This window comes from Melopsittacus undulatus, chromosome 5, assembly GCF_012275295.1.
Source record: "Melopsittacus undulatus isolate bMelUnd1 chromosome 5, bMelUnd1.mat.Z, whole genome shotgun sequence".
In the NCBI taxonomy this organism is placed as follows: domain Eukaryota; kingdom Metazoa; phylum Chordata; class Aves; order Psittaciformes; family Psittaculidae; genus Melopsittacus; species Melopsittacus undulatus.
The window spans coordinates 61,270,607-61,276,712 of record NC_047531.1 but is presented as its reverse complement, the minus strand read 5'-3'; positions in this window follow the sequence as shown (position 1 = coordinate 61,276,712).

Sequence of the window (6,106 nt, the reverse complement as noted above, 5' to 3'; positions counted from 1 at the left end):
GAAAAAAACACTCCACCTGCTCAGAAACTAAGCAACAGAACCCCAAGCATATGGAAATCACTAGGCTAAAATCGAGAGCCACCACAGTGATTTCCTACTGCTACCAACATGTGAGCTAACATGCAAATCTCCTGATTGCCCACAAAATGTCCTTGCACAATTCTCTATGTTCAAAACCAAAACAGGCACACATCTGTGCCTTTGACCCCAGCAAAGTCCCCCTTATGCACAGCTTAAATGCTACCTTCCTCTGGCCCTCTTAACACTAGGAGGTTCAACTGTCAAATTGCAAACAGCTCTGCTGCATATATTTAGTAACAGTAACTAAACCACAGTCACTGAAATAAAAGTGATAATACCAGGCCCCACTGTAATTTGGCTCCAAAGCTAGTAACACATTCAGTCTTTATATACCCTCTTTTAAAACAGAGCAATGATCAGCTTGCATCTCTAGGTGTTTTCAAGTAACCCATAACCAATTTTACTGTCTTGTAATGGGTCATAAAGATGATCATGACTAACTATGATTAAAAGTTGGTGGGGTACCTATTATGAGTCTGCTCCACCCATATTGACCTGTAGATCTGATCCTTTTTAAAGGTTGCTTCATATAAAAAACATTAAGCCTGACTAAACACATTGGGGTCAAAAGCCAGCATTTTGGAATGAAGCCTTCAGATGAAAACAGTGCAGAGGAACATTCAGGGGTTTTTATTGCTTTCTCTGCTACCACACCTTCGTGGTAATCACTCTTTCCAGTAAGCTGGATGAAGCATGCAACATAACAACACTTGTTATTGTTCAGATATTTAAGATACCACTATTCTCTACTACAAAGATTTACCTTTGAAATTTAATCAGACATACGAGTAAACTTTAATTATTGTTTACTTCTCAGACAGAATTACCTTTAGTAATTATCTTGAGCATTTCCTGAACTCGGAGATACACAAAATAACCTCCACTCCTGTTTAAAACAGTTTCTCATTAAGCATCGTTTGGCCAAAGCCCCAGTATTTTTCTACTACAAATACTGGGGTTTTTACAGACAAAAAAAAAAATGTGCATTATCAGACAAGCTCTTCTAATAGATTTATATAGTGTCATATCAGAAATAGATAAGTTCCAACAGTCAGTAACCTGGCTACACAAATACAGCAACATAAACATAATAAATAAATGACCTGTTCTGTGGGACTTGAGTGCCAAGTCCAGTCAAGCAGACTTCCGTTAGATTAGGAAAGATGATTACTTAAATGGCAGCCTATCCTTCCATTTTTGATGCATCCATTAACAATACAATGCAACTACCATTTTATTATTAGCTTGGCTTCTAAGAGGTAGGCATTGCCAGACAGAGCTGCATGATTTTGAGGTAATCCCACTTTCAACACCTTCCCTTACCCCATTGCTGCAAAACACACTCTACAGTAGATTTAACCGAACAGAACACATTCCCATCTCTTGGCAACCCAGTTCAAAGTGCCACTTCCCCTGTGCCTTAAACTAGGGACTATGAGGCAGCTGATATTTGGCAAGACTTGCTGCTGGTGCTATGGGAGTGATAACTTCTTAACCACAGGTAGACTTCCACAACAATTCAGGTATTTTCTCAGCTTTGAGTCAATGAAGTCCTATATTACCAAGAAGCCAAACTCCTCAAAACCTAGACATATTTTACCCTATTTTATTTAGGAAAATGAACAACAACCAATGAAGTACCTGCTTATACTACTACAATATTCACAGGGCCACAATATTTTTAAATGTTTGCAGGGAAAGCAGAGTTTCACTGGAAGGCATAACTTTATCACTGAACAAGCCCAGTAACTCATACAGCTTCCTCAAACTACATCTGCTCTACACCAAAAATAGTCTACTACCAGAATGAAATAAAAAATTGAATAACAACAGTATTAGGGCAATAAATTTGCAACTAAGGAGGATAAAACACTAAGCACCTAATTGTGAAATGCAGTTTTCACAGGAAGAGTATTTGTGAACGCAAAACTAAACAACAGGACACCCACCAACAAACCCTTACGGATTGAGGAGCTTAATCCCAAATTTAAGATTACATAATCTCACAGAGAATCTGAAATACCTTTTATACTTACTTGCTTCATGAAGTCTGGAAAAATCCTTGGAGGTTGTAGCTGTCTCTATGATAAAGAGAAAAGAATTTTCCACCCGTTAAAAAAAATATTCTTTGGGTACTTCTACTAAAGTTGAGTGTCATCTATCTAGCTTTATTGTAGAAGCCAAATGAAACACATCAAAAAGTTCTCTAAAGTACCACTTTTTCTATTTTGCTCAAAGAAGTTCAATTTTAAGCAAATCCAAAATCAATCACAACCCACTGAACCCATATAAAGCACACAAAAGCATACAATACTCAATATATAAACATACTTAGTTGTCTACAATCAAATAAACATAGCTGTGTTTAATTGATCTCCCCATTTTCATTCACTGGTGACTATTATTCATCACCATTTGTAAACATTTAATGCAAAACCCTACCTTTACTAGGAAGGTCACTGCTACCAGACATCAAAGCAATGTTAAAGATACTTTTTCATAAAAGGAAAAATTATAAAGCTTGGTTGGCAGACAGTAATAGTATAATTGCATGCAGTTCATGCAAGTAGTTCAATGATAACAAATCAAAGGAAAAGATATTTGTTGGCAGCTGTAGTAGTGCTCTAGATTCACCTGAAAATAAGGGGGCCCTATGGATGGGGAATGCAACCCTTATCATAGGGAGCACGTACGTGTATTCTCTTTAAAGTGCAATTTACAACAGATTTATATGAAGATCTGGCTCTGAGGGAAAAAAACAATGTGGGACTTACTATATAAAAGATGCTTTATGTAGATGCAGAATTCAGAAATAAATTAAGCAATCCATTTTTTAAACTTCTCTCTGTTCAGTGTTTACCTGATGAGAGTGTTTATATAATCTGGCAGGCTTTTTGGCACTTAAAAGCATTTTTAAAATAATGCTGTAATTTTCATAACTGTTAAATCATTAGAATGATGACATTTTAAGTTTGCAGGGAAGTGACCTTGGCAGTATTCTCATTTGCTTCCTTATAGCTAACCACGTGGCACAAAATCTCAGAAGAATCATCACTCCCTCCTATTGTACCATGGGGGAGTAAACCACCTTAAATAAGAACTAACTGATTAATATTTACCCTTTTTACATAGCAAACCTTCTTATATACAAATATGTTCAAGATTATCTTTTTCTTCCAGGTTTTGGGAAGGTGCTAATGAGTCAGTCAGGTTAACCTTTCCAACCTCAATGCTACTCTAAGTTCTGCTGAAACAATGCCTGAGCCAAGAGCTGCAAGCATCTTTTCACCAGGCTACAAGGCTGCTGAATGAGGATTTACTGTTCTACAAACCCACACAATGCAGCACTAGAGGGATACATTCTCAGTACACTGTTTGCTTCTGAACTTCCAGATTTTTGTGCTGGTTTAACTGTTGAATATCAAAGAAATGTTGTAAATGTGACAGAACAAATTATTATTTAGAATGATGATAACTACAAACACTGGTTACTATAAAGTAATTGCAATTCATTTGATGTGCTATTTGCAGAGGTGAGAAAAGAAAAAACATCTATTTCTCTTCAGAGTGAATGTTAAGTAGAGGACTGAAAGTACCTCCAAAGCAAATATTTCAACTTTATTAACCATAATAAATGAAGAGTGGAAAAGAAAGTTACATAAAACTTGCCAGGACATAGTTATTGAACAGTGCAATTTCTAATCTTGGCAATAAATGTAGGTCAAGGGAACTAGAAAATCTAATTACTCTGTAAATTTTTAAACCTCTTTCTTCTCAAGGAAAAGACAATTGTTCCCTTGCATTTAAGCAGACTTCACCCAAAGTGTAACTACAGCTAGGTGGAAAGTTATTTTTGTCTGAATTCAGAGGGTTTTGAACTTCCTTTAAAGTATTTTTGCATCCTGCATTGTACACTCAGCTCTGGTTCACACTTGTACTCAAGGTATCATCAGTTACTTCACAATTACTAGAGCTCTAGCGCAAAATCCAGAGACACACCTCACAAAAACAATCAAAAAAACCCACCTCTGAATAAAACAGACCTTTGGTACCACACTGTAGCAGTTGCCTGCAGTAATACATCATATTCAATTATAACTTAGCTCCCAGTATTCATACAACACATTAGCAAAATACAAAGCAAGGCCTCAGTTACAGAACCACTGTGAATATGAATGTGATTGCATTGTAAATGTTAATTATTTACTGATGATTTGACTGTTTCACATACAGTTGTTGCTGTTGCATACAGGCAAACCACATAACAGACTTGTAGGAAGATCAAATAAAAATGGAAAAAATACAAAAAACTTAACATTCAAGCTTCCTGCTGATTCTAAAAATCAAGAGCCATTTAAGAATCACATCAAGGTACAAAAAAAAACAAACAAAAACAAAACAAAAACATTCTACCCGTTTGTTTTTTAAGATTCATCTATCATTACTTTTTAATATTTATCCATATTCAACATGTTAGGTTTCTTCTATTTTGTAAAATAAAAGCCTAATTATACATAGGCATAAGCTGGAGTTTCACAAAACCAGAGAGAACTCCAATGAATTTACATATCATTGGAACTGTTACCACATTTGAGGAGACGTGGAGTAGAAAATGTAACTAGCTCATGTACTGACTGGCCCTCCCATGGAGTAATTTCTTCCAGCTCTTACCTCTGTGATACGTGACAAAGAAACTATTGAGTTTCACAACAGAGATAGGATTTGTGTGTTATGTTCAGATTTGGCAGTCAAATGCTTTGTTTGGTTTTGGGGGGTGAGAGGGGCAAGTTGTACAAAAGTGGAAAACCTAGCCTAAGCTCAGCTGATCTTTGGACACTGCTCTCGTTAAGTATAAATCCTACTTTTGAACTTCCTCCAATTACGTGAGAGGTGAAGCTTCCCAAAGAAAAAAAAAAAAGATCATTCAGAAAAAGACATATTGAATATTTAAAACATGCTTGTTTTGAAAGGTAAACCCTGAAACTGTAGCTCAAGGAACAATCCAGAGCAAAATATGTTCTATCACATTATAAAAAGCAGACCAATGGCAAGACTGGTTTTGCTATGTGCATTGCATGAATGCACATCTCTGCAGTTTGTAAAGATGTAGTCACAAAACTATTACTTAATTTGTAGCCCATGAGCTTCATTACACCATACCACATTCCCTTTTCTGTATCATGGATGCAAAAACCAAACCATGGTTTTATTCCTCAGCATTCTCAAAGGCTTCAGATCTCAACCCTTCAAAGTTTGAACTAAAAATTACAGCTCCTATTGGGTTTTGGTCCTCCCCTCACAAAGAAAGATTTATTCTGACTAGGGATCCATTAAATAAACACTAAAATTGTATATAGCCTGAGGCCTGACTGGTGACAGGTAGTGATAAAGGAGACCTGCATCTGCTCTGAATAAGAAACAGAAAAGAAATTGACAGTCCATTTGCTACATGGCAAAGGCGGCAGGAGACTTCTTAAAAAATATATTTATATAAGTAATCAATGCGTAAAAGCAAACTAAATTTGGGATTTCTTAATCTTTGGGTGTTTGACTTTGCAGCTTTTTATAACTTTAACAAGATGATATATTCAGTATAATTGTGCTTTCCTTCCTTCAGCTTCCACGGTTTTCAAGCATGATGTAGCACTGACTCATTGCACTTGGTCCACATTCAGAAGGTCCAAATTTCATTAAGAACCAGAGTAACCAGTGATGAAAACCCATTGCCTCACAATGCATGTCAGAAAAGCATCTAAAGTTTGACCTGTTACAGATCAACAAGATTGCTCAAAGAATAATCTTAGGATGAAAAAAAAATAGGTGTTCTGAACAAGAAACAAGTAGGATAACTTAAAGCACATTGTTCTGCTCTAAAAGTACAAAGGATCCTACTGAATATCAGAATATGCTGAAGGAAAAAGCTTATGAAAGAGTTTGGATGGGTGATTTCTACTACAAGTATATAAACGCATGCTATGTTCCATCAGGCAGTATGACCAAGCAATCTTTCTTGCACATGCAGAAA